Source organism: Primulina eburnea, chromosome 12, assembly GCF_022965805.1.
Source record: "Primulina eburnea isolate SZY01 chromosome 12, ASM2296580v1, whole genome shotgun sequence".
NCBI lineage: Eukaryota > Viridiplantae > Streptophyta > Magnoliopsida > Lamiales > Gesneriaceae > Primulina > Primulina eburnea.
The window spans coordinates 20,260,309-20,279,703 of NC_133112.1; the positions used below are offsets into that span (position 1 = coordinate 20,260,309).

Genomic DNA, 19,395 nt, shown 5'->3' on the forward strand with positions numbered 1-19,395 from the left:
TAAACTGAGCGTCGCTTGAGTTTCCAGCTTCTGCCATTCTCCTTATCTTTGAAACTTACTTGCTGAGATAAATTTTGGCTAACCCCTTCACTCTTATTTATAGGCCAAAAAGAGGGAAACGAAAGGACACTTCGCTCTGTGACGTTTGCTATGCCGAGCACCATACTCATCTTTAATCATTACTGTCTATTGCCGTCATTTTGCGTTAATGCATTTATTAAGGGGGAATAATGGTTCAAGAAGTTAACTGAGAAGACAGTTGTTAGTGAACTCTCGACTGAAAGAACCCAGTCTTATCAACTGACCTACCAGTCGAATTTTCCACTAATCTTCTCATATAAGTTAACTAACTAAACCAATTATATTCCAAATCAAATGACGTGACTGTCTGCTAAACTAATGATGAATTTTGAATTATGACGTGGATTCATTTTAACCACTCAAATTGTACACACGATTATAGCACACATACACACTTTGTCTTTTTCAAAAATTCTATGGACTTACACGTGTCCAGAACTTGAATGGTCACGTACATATGTACTATTACCCGCTTCATTTCAGTTTTACTTTTCGACTACTTCAAATTTTCTTTAGAGCTAGAACTACCTCATCCTTCGAATTTTCTTTCAGGAAATTTATCAGTTATCAATGGCAACTCAAATTCCCGCTTTTATGCTAAATGCTATGGCCATCAACTTTGGATCTATCTTATCCTTCGGCGATGCTGAAGTCCAGAAAGTATTTCAGAAACTTGAAGCTGCTGGTCTAAGAACATTTTTGGGACAATCTTCTCAGGATATCTATCCCAAAGAACTTCAGGATTTCTACTCTACTGGCGTGATTGATTCTGAGGGAAATATCAATTCTACTATCAATGGTCAGCTGCTGATCATCTCTGAAGATTCTCTTGGTGATTTATTTCTCTTACCTTCTGAAGGTATGGCACAACTTTCGGATGTTAAAGCATCTGATATTGAGGAAATGCAAACCCTTCTCTCTGCTGATGGACAGAAGATTAAAGTTTCTGATCCTAAAAAGGAACTCAAGCATGAAGTTCAATTGCTGGCTGATGTAATTGCTAAAGGGCTTTTGGCAAAAGCTGGATCATTTGCTGCCCTAACTTTGGAGAAATTTCAGGCCATTACTGTTATTATGGCTAATCACAAATTTAACTGGAAGCATCTCATATTTAATGTTTTGAAGAATATGTTTCTGTCTTCTAAACAATCCAAGGGTTTTGCCGTTCAAATCAGTTATCTGCTGAAAGCAAAAGGTTTAGTGGCTGAGGACTCTGAGAAGACATCGAAATTTAAGGTGTTCAATGCAAAGAACACGATGCCAATCAAATCCAAAATGGACATAACTCCTACTCAGTTTGTGCGAATCAAACAGGAAATTGGGACTCAGTTAGCTGCTCCCAAATCAGTCAAGAAAGCCAAAACGTTGGCTCAACTGAAGGTTGCCAAAAGGAAATTGATTTTGAGTACATCAGAGTCAGAAAAGACTCCATCACCTCAAATTGCGAAGAAGCCAAGAACTCAAAGGGTTAAAACAACTTCTGAGGTATCCATTCCCACTGACGAAATGATTTACTTAACTGATCAGCAGCCTATAGAAGCAGTTCCTCTGCAGATTATTCCACAAGCTGATTCAGTAAGTACCATAAAGGAATCAGTTAGGACCCAAGCTCCTGTTACTCAAATATCTCGACCAACTGGTGTAGCACCTGCCAGACCCAAAGGAATAAAGTTTGTAGAGAAGATTGAATCAACTCGAACCGGACTGGAAATTCCTCATATCATGAGTACTGATAAAGGGAAAGGGAAATTGATTGTAGAACCCAGACCCTCCAACCCGATTCAGACTCATATTGATCTTGTATGGGCAAAAGTGAACAGTTTTGCTGCTGCAAAGACTAAGTCCTATGATGCTTGGGTAGCCTATCGTACTGAGGTTTTTGCCAAGCAACTGAAGGAAAAGTCCGAGCTGAGAAAATTCATCAAGCTGGAGGCCTTTGTTCTTCGAACTGTCAAAGCTGCCTCTATTGCTCAAGCCTTGGAGAGGAAAAGTTATTTCTTTGATCAGATGAGAGCGAAGAAGTTGGCTCAAATTGTTTCCAAGCTTAAAAACAACTACTTGCCAACTGGCCCTACTGCATATGTTGATCAAGCTGTAATTACTCAGCTTGACACTGACCTTATAGGGTTACTATCTCGAATCAAATTTTGGGAATTGAATCAAGAACTGGTAGTCTACCAAGGAGATTCAGATGATGACGATGTGGAACTAGTTGAAGAAGCACCCTCTAACAAAACAGAACCATCATCAGCTTTAGTTCTTGTTCCAACTGAAGAGCCAGTTTCTGATAAGCTTCCTTCACCGCCTTTTGAACAACAACTATATACTGAAGCTGAGCTGTCTTTCGCTCATATTGATGAAGTAATTCAAGCCGTGGTAGAGGAATCCCACCTTAGTGCACCAGTTAATGATAAAGTTGATCACTCTGCTGATCAAACCAATCCAGAGGTCACTATTCCTTCAGTGGAAATTGTTCCACCAGATCAATCTACTGATCAGGTCATACCAACTGATATGCCAGATGACTCAATCGATCATTCCCTAGAGACATCAGTTCAGGTTGTGTCACCATCAACTGAACAAAATCCTTCCTCACCACCTCGGGATCAAGCAGAAATCCCTGCTGCTGATATTTCAGTTCGAAATGTTACTGAAACAATTTCCACTGATCAAGCCTTGATCGTTTCTGAACCTAAGACAAGTGAACCAAGCACTTCTCATCAATCCAATCCTCCATCTTCAGCAGATTTTGATCTCATTTTTGAAGAAGTCCAACATATGCAGAACAGCATAAGTCAAATAATTACTGCCATTTCCAAGATTCAAAATACGCAACTTTCGCACAGTCTGAAGTTGTACGATAATCAGGAATCCCTGAAAAGACTGAAGGATATCCAATCTGCTGTTACCGCTCTTTCTTTTGCATTTGGTGACATTCAGAAAAATAGAGGTATCATGTCCAGTCTGACTGCCACCCAAGAACTAATTAACCAACGCGTCAACAGTGTGGAATCGCTTGTGTCTCGGAAAATTGAACAACTGCAAGTCACAATGTCTACTGCTATTGAAAACATGTCATCCTCTGTTACAGTTCTTTCTTCTCACGTTCGCAAGCTATCTGACAAGATGGAGCAGTTTGACAAAAAGGGGGAAGAGCAGAAGAATTCTTAGTAGCAGTATTGATTGTATCTGATCTATTAATTCAGTTGTTGATGTTTATCTACATCTTATTTTATCTACTATGAAGAATTCAGTTACTTAGAGATTCTTATTCCAAGTTTTGTCAAACACCATAAAGGGGGAAATTGTTGGAAACTTAATTCCGTCGTTTGACAAAAGACTCACAACTGAATTCAGCAACTAAATGCAACCAACTGATCGACGTAACTGAACCAAGCTTAACTGATATTTCAGCAGATATTCTCGCCAGTTCATTCTAGCCAACTGATTTGTTACCAGCTGATCATTCAACTGTACACGTCATGAAGTGAAAACGACAACCGACAAATAGTACAGTCATCTGCAAACTGGTAGTGGAACGCCGCATTTCAGAATGAGCAGTGCACGACTGTCAGAACGTACCGACGTGGCAATCAACGGTAAGGATATTCAAACATTCTTTAATGTTACCGTTGTAAGGAAAGCCTATAAATAGATGAAGACAGCATAAAAAGAAATAGAGACCTTCAGTTATAATCTTACTTGCTGTTACGCTGCGAAAATACTTGCTCACAATCAGAAATCAAAGCTCTCGCTCACAAGTCATATCAGTAGTATTCAGACTACATCTTCGAGCTTACATAACACTTTGTAATCGCTGTCTGATTTTCAAGTTGTACTAAGATCAGTTACGATCTTTGAAAAGTGTTGTATACTAAGAGTTTCAGTTTTGGCAAAGTGATAAGTCCATAACTGAAGTGGGTCAGTACATTGTTTGTATTTGATCAAAGTCTTTTAGTGAATATCCTATCCTCGTGATAGAAGGGGTGACGTAGGTGTTATTCAAATCTCCGAACATCCAGAAACATACCGTGTTATCTTTACTTCAGTTTTTCATTTTCAGTTAGATACTCTATCATTCATTCAGTTTATTTTCCGCAACTGCATATTCAGTTTAACTGATTGTTTTTTATCGTTGGGATATCTAGTTCAGTTTGTAACAAAACTGAACTTTCTTTTTCTAAGGATTTGACAAAATCGAGAAGTGTTTATTCAACCCCCCCCCCCCTTCTAAACACTCATAGTCTATTAACCGATCCTATCATAGTTTTGTTTAAATAAGTTTGTGAATTTATTAGCCGGGCTGTCAAAACATTCGCATTTTTGTTGAAAATCCAACACCGATAAAAATTACGTCCCGGCGTATAAAATCACCTAAAAACCCCTTATTTTCAAAAATAAGAAAATCATCACCCACATTTTAAATTATTAAAAACGAATAACCAATAAAAACATTTTCTATTTTTCAGCCCTTGATCTCCATTCCTCGATCGCAACTCGAATAACCTTTTAAAAATAAATTTTAATGCAACCATGTAGAAAATTATATTTTAAACATGCAAATATGCACAACATAATTAATTTAATGCAATTGAAACAATTAATTAAAGTACAAGAGAATTTAATAAATCATATGCATGTGGTTCGCATGGATCTTTAAATTTTCGGGGCATTACAATCTTCCCCCCTTAAATTGAATTTCGTCTTCGAAATTCGCTTATCCTTAATAACCCAAAAGTTTAGACTTAGTTCTAGTATCCCAATTAAATTTTTCTTCTAAATCCTTATTTTACAAATCGCAACTTAAAAAGACCCATGGCGACTTAATGCTATACTATTATAACCTAGAATTTCAGCTTTTCTTAAAATTCCCAATATAAAAATATGGATGACCACACTTATCCTATATTATTTTCCTTATTTTATACCCAAAATGTTCATCAACTTATCATATTTCAATCTTAAAATCCCAAATGAATCCGCTGACGCTTAGATTTTCAAGCCTAATATTGATTCATCCTTAAAAATCCTTGATTAAAATTCTTTATAATATCATAACCCAAGATATCCCAAGGTTCCAAATATTCTTAAAAGTCTAAATCCTTAAAATTCTTTTCACTTAAACCATTTAATTATCGATTAATGCTAAACCAGTCCCCAAATTCCTTAATAATTGCAAAATTATTTCTTAATTTCCTCAAAAATTATCCTAATTGGTACTTAATTTTGAAAATCTTACGATTAACCCATAAGTTCTTGGCATTCTTAATTTTCTTCTGTAGGTTTCCCATATTATAATTTCAAAAATTTACACTTATTTACCCAAAAATCAATTTCTATAACCAATCTTACCTTTCATCAAAACCTAAAATCCTAATTTACATATTTTCTTACTCCCAAAATCGTTACAAATCCTCGAATCATTATTACTTATGAGTAATTCCCAAAAATTAATTCAACTAGTAACCATAAATCATAAATATTTTCTTAAAAAATCTACGTATCCTAAAAGCAATCATAATATTCATGATTAACTTATGACCCAAAAAGTAGAACGTCAATACTAAAACCCAAAAATCAACATAGTCCAATTTTCACCACAAAGCAAACATATGTTGAAATCAAATAATTTCTTATTTCATATCGTATCACGTATAAAAATTCTAAAGCATATAAATCATATATCTTCATAGAGCTATTAAACATGTGACGGGAACGTATAATTCATGTACTTATGCAGGTCTCAAGATAAAAATCACATAAAGCATGTAAACTTAGAAATTGAGGCTTGACGACTGAGCTTCCCGGCACTGATGGTGGCACAACCCTTTACAGAACCTGGCTCTGATACCAACTGAAGCGTCTGCTTATTCTTTTCCTTAAAACGTGCTAGAATTTTTTACTTTTTTTAAAACCTCCCTAGCTTCGGCCGAACCACCAAAAATTACATAAAATATTTTGGACATCATTTTAAAATAAAACAACCAACTATATATTTGAGAAATACAGCCCATACTATAATCTCTCAAAAACCTCCCAAAACATAAATAAAAATGTCGTTAAATATCTTTAACATAATTTGAAATCTCAAATTATAACTAGTGCGGAAAACTATCGTCGATCCCCGGGTTATGTGCACCTCCAGTCCAGTCAGATCAACCATCAAGACCTCCATTAACATTATCATAATCACCTGCATCAATCACACCTAGCGAGTCTAAAGACTCAACACGTCATATTCTTGATAATACGTAATACAGTTAACATATAACAGTGAATAATACTTGTACTTAAAATATCTTTTCATGAAGTTGCATAAACTTAAACTTAAACATTTTCGTAAACATTTTCATAATGATGCATGAACTTTAAACATAAACCATTTTCATAAACTTAATCATATCGTCCTCAACATATTCACATTCATATTATCATCAACATATACGTATTCATTTTTCTTTTCGTTGAATTCAGATCGTTAATTGTGACTTTCGTGTTCATCTACGTCTACTTCTACGTGTTAGGCGATGGATCCATCTACATGTAACCACAATACTGGGCGGCGGGGACACCAGCAACACTCTCACCGGTCAACTGGGCCTTGGCCTTACGTATTAACATATTATCGTATTCATCTACATGTCCGTATCCAAGGTAACACGATCGTCGGGATCACACTGGGACCATAACCCTCACGAAATTTCAAACATATCATCGTATTAGTTACAATTACTTCACTTTCTTCAACGTTTCATTCTCATCACTTTATAAAATTTAAACATGCATATAACGTTTTTCTTTTAAACCAATCAGTCAACATTTCTTTTAATTGTTCACGTTAAATTATAAAATCCATATACATTTTAAAAATAAAATTTTAACATATAAATAACCATGAATATTTAAAATAATCATATTAAAATCATAAATGTTTAAAATAAACATTTAAACTAAACATTTTAACATAAAAATCCATAAACATAAATATCCATAAACATTAAAATAATCCTTTTAAGTTATAAAATTCCATAAACATCGATAACCATTAAAAATAGTCATATTAGCACATAAATCAACATTTAGGACACTGCCATGACGTTTACTAATTTCTAGGTGTAAAAAGAGTGTTTTACCCCTGGACGTAAAATTTCACGTTTTTGACATTTTTTTAATTTCATTGACTCAAACATGTCGCAAATAATTATTTAAGCCTACATGAATTTTCTCATATTTTTATTTAGCATAATTCGATGACTTTTAAATTAATTTTTAAATGTGACGTATTAATCCGTTTTAATCCCGAATTAAACCAAACCTTAATATAAAATTCCCAAATTTAAAACTTAGACTTATAATAATTATTTAAGATTAAACCTAATTTTTCATAATTTTATAAAGCATAAAACTATGTGTTTCAATTAACTCGTTAATTAGCGTTTCGTGGGGCGATTAAATCCCGATTAAATCCAAAACTCATTATTTTGACCCCAAATTTTGAACATAGCGTTTTTATTGTTTATTCTACCCTTCCATGTCATGAGCCACCCCCGTGGACCCATGGAATCAATTTTGGCTTAATTAATATCGTTTTTTACACTTCTACGAACACACCGAGCCATCTCCTAATTTACTCGAGCCACGCCCAAGCCGCCTTGAACCAAAACCTAGCCAACCCATCTAGGGACCCTACTGTGCAAACCCAGATCGTAAGACAAGCCCTAGCCTGCTCAAAACCTTCCTGAAACTTGACCCAAAAATCTGTACATGTGTGTGTGAGGTGTTCTAGTTGAAGTGGGTTTCCTAGTTGCCTAGGACTCTTCCAGCCACCTAACCACCGACCCATCATGAGCCTAACCATTCTGGACCACGCCCAAACCCGAGCCACACCCAGCCCGAGCCCCTGAACTGAGCAGCAAGGTCCGGCACGAAGCCATCTCCTTGCCGCATCCCCTCCCTCACGTGAATTAGGAGTTTTGCCATGTTAGGACTCTTCCATCCTCTAGACCCCGACTCCCCCTACCTAGCCCTCCCTGTACCACCCTCTAGACCTTCCTGCACCACGCCTGGACCTGCGCACCCGCCTAGGCGCTTGCACCAGCAGCACGCCACTTTCTTCTTCAAGTGGGTCTCGCACGTTTCCTCTTCTCCCTTACGTGCAGCAGTGCCCAGCCGCCTTAGGGCTCCACCTAGCCTCTCAACACGATCCCAGCCAAGCCCCAACAAGCCCAGGCCGAGCCCAGCCCCCATGCAAAGGAGCCGACCACTTGCACCAAGAATACACCACACCAACACCTCACGGTTCTCATTCTTCTTCGGCCCACAGTTCCAGCTTTGTTCCTTATAATTTGCAACGTTTTTAGTGTGTTTTAGGACTCTTTAAAACATGTAAAAACACTCTCCAACCTATCCTAATCATGGCAGCCCCTTTAGATAATAAAAATCATGTTTTTGGTTCAAATATCATGCTTTAAAATTCACGTTTGACGTAAAAACAAAAATATAATAAAGTGCAACTTGTTTTTCATGCAATCCAATTTTAAATAAATACTATGGCGTGAAAGATGAGAAAATAAGAATTATGGGATGCCTTTGCGTTTTAAACGCACGAATATGTTGGATCTCGGTTTTCTACACGCCCAAATGCAGTGGAGGTTTAAAAATTTTAGATCTTGACATTCAAGATATTTTTGCTTTCGGCGCTCGTATGATTTTAACAAAAAACATTCATAGGATGTTTAGAAAATTATACCTTTGTGAATTAAATCACTTGGCACCAACTGATTTGGTAAAGACAGATCTAGCTCTTGATTAATCCCAACGAACTTTCTTCTAGGAATTCCTTCTTTAATCTTCTAATCAGGTCCACGACTAGAACAATTGTTCCTCTTCTGATTTGCACTAGAAAAACTAGAAGAGATTTTACGTTGAGATAAAAAACGAGAGCGGCGACACAAACCAAAATTCCTCTTGATATGGCCGAAAATATTTGAGGAGTTTGCCATAGAGATTCTCGAAAATCCCATGTCCTTTTTGAGAGTGGAGGCTACCTTTTATTTATTTATTTTTTATTAAAAAGAATTTTAACCTAAATTCCATAATTATGGATTTAGGTTCCTAAATTAAATTTAATGGGCTTTATTAATTAAATGGACTAGTCAAACTAGTTTAATTAACTATATTAAAGTCCACTAAGAACTTTAATCATTTAATATGTTGGACTTGTACTCCTACAAGCCCATTAAACATACCTCCCGTCATATTTAATTTAATAATTAATAAACTCAACTTTTGAGTTTAATAAATTAAATTAATTATAAATTCAACATTTGAATTTATTATATAAATTGTAAATTCAACTGCTTGAATTTTATCACTTCCAAAATTTAATATTTAATAAACCCAACATTTGAGTTTAAAAAATTAAATTATCAAATTTTATAAATTCAACTCTTTGAATTTATTCTCTCCAAATCTTATAAATTCATAAATTCAACTCCTTGAATTTACTATCTCATAAATTCAACTCCTTGAATTTATTTCCTCAAAATTTATTTATCATAAATTCTACTCCTTGAATTTACTATATCAAAATATAAATTCAACTCCTTCAATTTATTCTCTCAACGGGAACAAATGATCCAGAGCTTGTGTGACCCTCAATGGTTCAGGGATACAGCTAGCCGTGAGTTCACAACTCTTTGTGATTCAGGACATAATCCTTTATTCGGGCTTACCCTGGTTAGCCCCATTCTTTTCATCAACACTTTGATCAAGAATGTCAGAACTCATTTCTGATTGCACCCATCGGATCATGGTAAGAGCGTCTAGTAGCATCGCCCATTGATCCCCTAGGTATCACTGATAGTGTCTGCGAGAACCAGTAGATTATGATTAACGTACAGTACGGTCCCTTCATCTCATATATCCCGATCGAATCTGCAACCATTGGTTCATCGAGGGTTGCATATTAATTCGATAACTATGTGATAACTATAATAGTGGCATCGCGTGTACTATTGGAGAACTCCTACTCCAACGTACATCTCATACTCTGGCTAGAGATTCCATGCACTATTATTTCATTAGATCACATAGGATATCCACACCCGCAGGTGAGCGGTGAATCCCCGACTACAATGCACTGGCTCCTATATGTGTCGCAACTATACCCAACCTCGCCACCTGATGACTCTCCTGGAGCCGGTAAACGAGTCAAAGCACAGCCCTAGCATATAGAGCCTCAGTATTGTCCCGGGTCGTAAGGACTAATGGTGTACAATCATAACCACTGACTTATCCTCTCGATGAGTGATAACCACTTGGAAAGTCCGAGGGAGGGTTGTTCGGTATAATCATCATATGACTACCTATCTGTATGTTTGGACATCTCTATGCCCTTACCAAGAAACGCAGTACACAACATCACATATGCTAGTCTCGAGCTCAAGCGGCCTTTATCCCTGTTTTAGGCGGCTGAATCGACTAGGAACGAATTTAGAATATGCAGTGTTTACAAATGAGTTTCAACATCTAATTACGATTCATTTGTATTAAATCATAATCAAGGACTTTATCTATGCTGTTTTCATGGGTATACAGATAAAGTATAACAAAGACCATAAAAAGTTAAATTATATTAAAATAAAGATTGTTTATTTCACTTGAGTCAATAATTTCCCTAGCCAACCATTGGCTTGCAGGGCATCTACTCTAACAGAATAAACGTTGACGACGAAGAACGGGACGAGGAGACGAAGGCTATGAAGTTTCCCTTTGAATTTCTGAAAATTCCTTCTTCCATTGTGAGTTTGTGCCGTGTATGTTGATGAAAGGAGGAGTTTCTGAATTCTGAAAGAGGTATGGCCGTGTGATCTAGATGCCAAGTGAAGGGTTTTTGCACTTTAAATAGATAATTAAAACACTAACCAATCTTAGGCCCATTAAGCGGTAAGTTCGATCCTGGGTGTGGGGGCAGTGCCCACACCCAGGATCAATGGCTGGGATTCAATCTCATGGGGAAAAATTTTTAAAAAATAAATAAAAATTGGGCCAGAAAAAATTCTGGCCCTTGGATGTACCCCTGCAGGCACTGCCTGCAGGTGTAGGAAGGAATAAACCCCATTAAGCATATAATTAGGCTCATTAGTGCTTAATTAGTTTTTAATTAAAATATAAAATAGTTTTGTTTAAATAAGTTTGTGAATTTATTAGCCGAGCTGTCAAAACGTTCGTATTTTTGTTGAAAATCCAACACCGATAAAAATTACATCTCGGCGTATAAAATCACCGAAAAACCCCTTATTTTCAAAAATAAGAAAAATCATCACGCACATTTTAAATTATTAAAAACGAATAACCAATAAAAACATTTTCTATTTTTCAGCCCTCGGTCTCCATTCCTTGATCGCAACTCGAATAACCTTTTAAAAATAAATTTTAATGCAACCATGTAGAAAAATATATTTTAAACATGCAAATATGCACAACATAATTAATTTAATGCAATTGAAACAATTAATTAAAGTACAAGAGAATTTAATAAATCATATGCGTGTGGTTCGCGTGGACCTTTAAATTTTCGGGGCATTACACGTCCTGATGTTGCTTACGTTTTGAGTGTTACAAGCTGATATCAGGCAAACCCTGGTCCAATGCATTGGAAGGCCCTGAAAGATATTCTTAAGTACTTTAGAAGAACTAAGAACTTGTTCATGGTCTAAGGGGGTGGAGAATTGAAATTGGAAGGCTACACTGATTCTAGCTTCCAATGTGACGTAGATGATTCGAAATCAGCCTCTGGCTTTGTATTCATGCTATATGGTGCGGCTGTCTCTTGAAAAGGTTCCAAGCAAGACACCGTTGCGGATTCCACCACTGAAGCTGAATACATTGTTGCATCTAATGCAGCCAAAGAGGTAGTTTGGATGAGGAATTTTGTCCAAGATCAGTTGGACGTTATTCCTAATAGACTTGATCCATGCCCGTTGTACTGGGACAACACTGGTGCCATTGCGCAAGCAAAGGAACCAAGGTCTCATCAGCGATCCAAACATGTAATGAGGAAGTTCCACATCATACGGGAGATTGTGGGAAGAGGAGACATATCGGTCGAAAGAGTTCCTCTGCAGATAATGTTGCTGATCCATTTACATAGTCCTTGCCAAGACCATTGTTTCAGAAGCATCGCGAAGCAATGTGATTAAAGTTAAGGGTAGTTGGCTCTAGGGAAAGTGGGAGATTGTTAGAGTAGATGCCCTGCAAGCCAACGGTTGGCTAGGGAATTTATTGACTCAAGTAAAATAAACAATCTTTATTTTAATATAATTTACTTTTTAATGGTTTCGTTATACTTTATCTGTATACTCATGCAATCAGCATAGATAAAGTACTTGATTATGCTTTAATACAAATGAATCGTAATTCGATGTTGAAACTCATTTGTAAACACTGCATATTCTAAATTCGTTCCTAGTCGATTCAGCCGCCTAAAACAAGGATAAAGGTTGCTTGAGCTCGAGACTAGCATCTGTGATGTTGTGTACTACGTTTCTTGGTAAGGACATAGAGATGTCCAAACATGAAGATGGGTAGTCATATGATGATTATACAGAACAACCCTCCCTCGGACTTTCCAAGTGGTTATCAGTCATCGAGAGGATAAGTCCGTGGTTATGATTGTACACCATTAGTCCTTACGACCTGGGACAACACTGAGGCTCTATATGCTAGGGCTTTGCATTGACTCGTTTACCGGCTCCAGGAGAGTCATCAGGTGGCGAGGTTGGGTACAGTTGCGACACATATAGGAGCCAGTGCATTGTAGTCAAGGATTCACCGCTCACCTGCGGGTGTGGATATCCTATGTAATCTAATGAAATAATAGTGCATGGAATCTCTGGCCAGAGTATGAGATGTACTTTGGAGAAGGAGTTCTCCAATAGTACACGCGATGCCACTATTATAGTTATCACATAGTTATCGAATTATTATGCAACCCTCGATCAGCCAATTGTTGCAGATTCGATCGGGATATATGAGATGAAGGTACCTTACTGTACGCTAATCATAATCGACTGGTTCTTGCAGACACTATCAGTGATACCTAGGGGATCATGGAGCGATGCTACTAGACGCTCTTACCATGATCCGATGGATGCAATCAAAAATGAGTTCTGACATTCTTGATCAAGGTGTTGATGAAAAGAATGAGGCTAACTAGGGTAAGCCCAAATAAGAATAAATATTATTTTGAATCACAAAGAGTTGTGAACCCACAGCTAGTTGTATCCCTGAACCATTGAGGGTCACACAAGCTCTGGATCGTTTGTTCCCGTTGAAAGAATAAATTCAAAAGTTGAATTTATATTATGATATAGTAAATTCAAAGAGTTGGATTTATGATAATTAAATTTTGAGAAAATAAATTCAAGGAGTTGAATTTATGAAATAATAAATTCAAGAAGTTGAGTTTATGAAATTTGGAGAGAATAAATTCAAGGAATTGAATTTATAGAATTTGAGAATTTAATTTATTAAAACTCAAAAGTTGGGTTTATTAAATATTAAATTTTGGAGGTGATAAATTCAAGGAGTTGAATTTATAATTTAAATATTAAATTCAAATGTTGAATTTACAATTGATTTAATTTATTAAACTCAAAAGTTGAGTTTATTAAATATTAAATTAAATGTATTGAGAATATGTTTAATGGGCTTGTAGGAGTACAAATCCAACATATTAAATAATTAAAGTTATTAATGGACTTTGATTAATTAATTAAACTAGTTGGACTAGCCCAATTAATTAATCAAGCTCATTAATGTTAATTATGCAATTTAGGTTAAATGACTTGTTTATAAGGAAATAAAAAGGTTGACCTAGCCTCCACTCTTTTTTCATGGTGATGATCGGCAATCACAATCCAAAAAAAATCCTTCAAATTCTTTTGCCAACTTTTCAAGTAAAAGAGAGTTGAGCCGTCTCTCGATTTTAATCTCCAACGTTGAAACTTTTTCCAAATATTCTAGTGCTATTTGGAAGAAGAACAAATCTTCTAGTCGTGAACTTAATTAGAATAATTGAAGAAAGTTCGTAGGGATTAGTCAAGAGCTAATCCGTTCATACCGGATTAGTTGGATCCAAGTAATTTAATTCACTAAAGGTATAATTCTAACACCCTATGTATGTTTTTGTTAGAATAATACGAGCTCCCAAAATAAAATATATTTTGATTGTCAAAATAAATAAAAATTTTTAAAAACTTCCGCTGCGTTTGGGTACGTAGAAAACCGAGATCCAACAAAAACATCCTCAAAATTCATGTATGTCGACTATAAAAACAGTTGCAGGAGATAAGTGATGTCGAAAAGAATCTGGATGAGGATGATTTGAGTGATCACATAGACGAAGGATTCAAAGTAAAATTTCCAGATGGTGAAACATTCAGTAAACCCTTTGGAAAAATAGAAGAAAATGAAGAAGAATTAGCAAGCTGGGGTGAAGATGAAGAAATAGAGATCAGTCGCTTAGCCTCACCTCAAAAATGGAACAATCTATGCTCGGACTGTCTGTTCGAGCAGTCGCTGATGAAGAGCTCAAAACTGGTGGGAGAATGAGTAGAGAAACTAAACTATGGGAAGATACAGTTCAGGGTTTTGGGATTGTTAAATTAGATTTCATCACTCAAAATTAAAGTTACAAATGCTGGTTTTGCACTTTGTGGTGGCATTATTTTTCATTAAATCTTGTCGCAGCTAGTTCATGTCATCGTAGCGTACCTCAGCTGTTACTTCGGCCTTTAAGAATATAAAATCCAACCCATCTAGCAGTGACATTTGGATTCTTTTTACGACATTTACGATTTTGGTGGAAAAGAAAGTAAAGAAAAATTGCTGGAGGGTTTGAAGCTGAGATATACTCATATAGCTTAGCATAAAAAGAATCCAGTAACATCAAACTTCAAGTAAAGAATCAAAGGACAGAGCCGTGTTGAAGAGGCAACTAAACTACAGCAGGCCAAAACATTGATTTCTATTCGGTTATATGGGGCATCACATTTTTGGTGCTTTATGAATTTTAATATTAAAATTAATCATTCCTCTATCCACCACTACTTAATCTTAGTCCACTTACAGATGATCAAAATTAATTCCTCTTCTAAAAAATTAAAGTTTGGCATTATAAACTCCAAATAAAGCAGAACAAATTCCAAGTACATTTCAAGAAAAACATAATGGTGACACAAGGGCTGCGTTAATTTCTAATGGCAAAACACATGATGTATGTGATTAATCAGTAACAGAAACAAAAGGCAAAACGAGGGAACATCTTGTTCCATGCAAGCCCCTCTTCTTGGTCTTCTTCTTTGGCCTCAACTACACAAGAAGAAGCACAATAGAACAAACATGAACACTGAGGGATTTAAAAGTGTAGAAGGAAGTGGCAATATTATATCAGTAATAAACACCTGGTTACCATGTCCAAACTTCTTTTTCCTGCAATTGACGGCACGAGGGTGCGGGCGAAAATAACACCTGCAAGTGAAACATGAGGTTCCATCCAAGAAGTTAGATCATAATTGATGTGATCGCGCTGAGACGGGTGAGCCGGGTAAAGAGCTCCAACGGTTCAAATCAACAATTTATAGTGTTTGGGGATTTTGAGTGAGGATGATGGCCAAGACTAACACTTGCAAACAAGAAGGTAACTCGTGAATGGGCGGCGGAGGGGTGTCCGACGTAGCCAATCCGATGCTAAAGTCAGCAGGTTGAGGATGAACACAAGCAATATTTGACAGAAAATATGTGTAATGCTTGAGAGTTAAAAGATTTCAGATTCATTAAATGACATTAATACCTGTTATTTATAGGAGACAATGGGGTAAGTACTTCGATTCTCGTGCAACCTACTAAGTATGGTAAGTCGGTTGCCCATACTAGCTTCTGATGAGTTCTAGGACACTTCAAGTTCAAGTTGTTCTGACAGATTTAGACAACCTGTACCAATCATACTCGAGTGTGGTTCAATTCTCGAGGTAGCTCGGGTAGTCGGTTACCCGGGTACTTGTATGAGAACCCGGACTATGATGACTGCCTGGGCAGAAGAGAAAATGCCTGGGTGATTGCACGAGAGACCGGCCTGTTTGGTGAACACTCGGGAAGAAGCGTAGTGCCCGGGTCATCCATGACCCGGATCCTCCCGGAGATATCACCACCCATCCCTAAAATAGTCGGGCTAGAGCTTGACTCGTTGTCCCGATCAGTCATACCTGTAATTTTGTTAAAACATAACTCAGAGTAAATAAGAGCGTAGGGTCTTCAAATATCCCACAGATGTGATGGGGTACCAGGGCCCCATATCTCCCGGGCCTTGAATATTTGTCATTTAGTATTCTCGGGAAGTCCAAGTGGTGTCATTATGACGCATGAGTTAGCATTGATACCGCCGAAAATCGTTTCGTATTCCGAGGAGTCTTTTCACCTGCTTGCACAATTTCCTAGACTCATTCTGATTGTCCGATTAGATCCGGATCAACGGTGGAGATTGATTCCTTCCCCTATATATAGTAACCCACCTGCTATTTTTCATTCATACTAGCAAATTATTATCCGAGAAGTGTAATGGCAGGTTCAAGTAGCTCGAAGAATCCTGATATGGCGGAGGAATTCATGAATGCAGCCTTCGAAAAGCGAAAAACTGAAATGGAAGATGAAGTCTTCCAAAAGATCCTTCGCTACTGGGAGGAGCTGCAAGGACTGCAGTTTCTCTACGAATCTGTAGAAGCTATCACTCCTCGACTGGTGGCAAAGCTGGAGAAATATCGGGAACGCCTGCACGTTGCCGAGACAGTGAATCTTTTTGAAGATGACTATGTCTACCAGCTGCTGTTTCACAAGGAGAGGAAGATTTTGACGAACATCACCAACTCCGATAGCTTCCACAAGACGTCAACTGGGAATCTACAAAAAATGGATGACCATGTGGATGGCTTTTGTAGAAGAGGAGTATTTTAATGTCACCAGCGAAACTTTTTCTGAATAAATAAAATGCTTATCTATTTTATCTTTGTTGCCAAAATTTAATTTCATCAATTGATATATATATATATCATGAACTGAATAAAATAACTGACAATAACTGATAAATGACCAACTGAAATACCGGGACCTAATATTCCCCGTGCTTAAAATAAAGTGCCGGGGCCTCATATCTCTCGCGATTTCGATAAGATACCAGGACCTCAAATCTCCCGGGATATAAAATAAGATGTCGGGGCCTCAAATCTCCCGGGCTATACAATAAGATGCTGGGGCCTCAAATCTCTTGGGCTTATAAAATAAGATGCCGTGGCCTCAAATCTCCCGGGCAATTGATGTGGTGTCACAATGATGCATGAATCAGCATTAAATTCCCGCCGAAAAACGTTTCATTTTCCGAGATGGATAAGACTGACGCCTCGATAACCGTACACGTCCTTTCGTCCGCCTGGTACAATTTACGAGGCGCATCCTGATCGTCCACGTGTGCTTAAATCAACGGCCGAGATCTATTCCCTCCGCCTATATATATTAGGCCTCCTATTTTTTGCAAATTAAAAATCTCGGCGAAGCCCTTGCAAAATTTTCTCTCGAATCTCTTCCGCGCTGAGAAGCACTTTGCGCTCGGGGGCGAACGAAGAACTCCGAACTTTGGGGTCTATTCCTTCCTCCTATTCCATTCTCATCCCTGGGGCTTCAGATAGGGCAAACAGCCCTCCCCCAGGGTATACTACCTTTTTCTAAGACCAACTCAGAAATGGCCTTCGTTTCCCCCTCCCTCTTTTTTATGTTCAGGTTGCCAAGTTTTTTGGCGTGCCTGTCAATCAATCCCACCCTAACTCCTTCCGTATCATGGCCTCGGCCTATGTTTTGTTTAAAATGAATAATCTTCTTATCAACCCCCTCATTCTCCGTTATTATTTTTCTTGCCGGCTCAGGGATAATGCATTTTCCCTGACTGCCCGGAAAAATGCCCGATTCCTTGACGATATCCCTTTCTCTCAGAAAGGGTGGAAGGGAAGATACTTTTTTATTCAACTTCCCGGTCCTCTCCCTTGTCTAACCGGGTTCCTTTTTTCTCTTCCCACACAACCCTCCATTCCCCAAGCCTACAAACTTGAAGAGCCCTTCCTCGTGAGTCAAACCCTGGTGGAGGGCCAGAAGTACTCCTCCTATCTTCTCATTTCAAATGAGAATCTGGAAGCTTATGGGTTGAGTACCCGGGTTGAGGACCTATGGACAGGGTGATTGACGAGGTTATTGGCTTGGGTGCTCTTCCTGGTATACTTTCTTTCAAATTTCAATTTTACTTTTATACATACTTCGCAATTTTTACCGACGCTTCTTTTCCTTTTTGCGCAGATAACTCGAGAATGCAAGAGGCCTTTGCGAAGAAATGGGGGGCTGAAAAGGCAGCCAAAGAGAAAAAGTTGGCAGCTCGGAAAGCCGCTCTAGAGAAGAAACTGGCCGAGGAGCAGGCAGCCTGGCAAACTGAGTTGAACCGGACGGAGGCCCAGCAAGAAAAGGTGACCCGGGATTCATCTCAGGAAGACTCTGAAGACCACATAACCCTTACCCAGAGGAAGTGAAAGGGTGTCACAAGCCTGGAGCTGGTCTTGGGTGAGAAGAACCAGGACGGAGGTCAAAGCTCCTCCCAAGCAACCCGGTCAGCCACTCCTCCCACCCGGGAACAATCCACCCAACAGCCTCCCCTCCTGGAGCAGCCTCCTCGAGCCAATATCCTGGATGCAGGACCCTCGGCAAGGGGTTTGAAGATTCTTAAGCAGCTCATCACTCCTGATGAAGAGGCCCGCTTGAAGAATTCCGAAGCCTCTGCCAAGCTCTTTGAGGGCTCCAATAAACTTTTGGAGGTAAGCCCTCAAATATTTCCTTAATATTTTCTTGCTTTTCTCATTTGATCATTGTTTATTTTACTGATTTTTGTTTTAAACAGGCTGCTCACATGCTAATCTCGGCTTTCGAGGAGGTTGCCGGTGCTGCCACAACCTCGGTTAAGCGAGCCCGGTACTTCCAAGATAATTAAGAGAGGCTACAAGAGGAGTTAGCTCGGGCTCGAGCCGCTCATGAGGAGGAAGTATCCAACTTGCGCTCGGCCTTGGACAAGTCTCGGGAAGACCTTAATGAAGCTGCCATTCTGGAGGAAAACCTGCGAGGCGCTCTATCTGTTTCGGAGTCGAGAAACCATTCTCTATCCGAGCAGATAGAAGATCAGCTGTCCCGGGCAGAAAAGGCCGAAAATGCTTTGGCCCTGGTGGA

General features: G+C 38.1%; 1 long non-coding RNA gene across 2 annotated transcripts in view; it reads right to left on the reverse strand.

The window, feature by feature from the left end:
- Window positions 1-15,213: 15,213 nt before the first annotated feature.
- LOC140807980 (uncharacterized) overlaps window positions 15,214-19,395 on the reverse strand; it is a 46,997-nt gene continuing 42,815 nt past the window's right edge. For both annotated transcript variants that reach the window (XR_012112786.1, XR_012112785.1), the window contains exons 2-3: window positions 15,549-15,615; window positions 15,214-15,456 (exon numbers count right to left, since the gene is read on the reverse strand). This is a non-coding gene — a long non-coding RNA (uncharacterized lncRNA). The remainder of the gene's footprint in view (window positions 15,457-15,548; window positions 15,616-19,395) is intronic.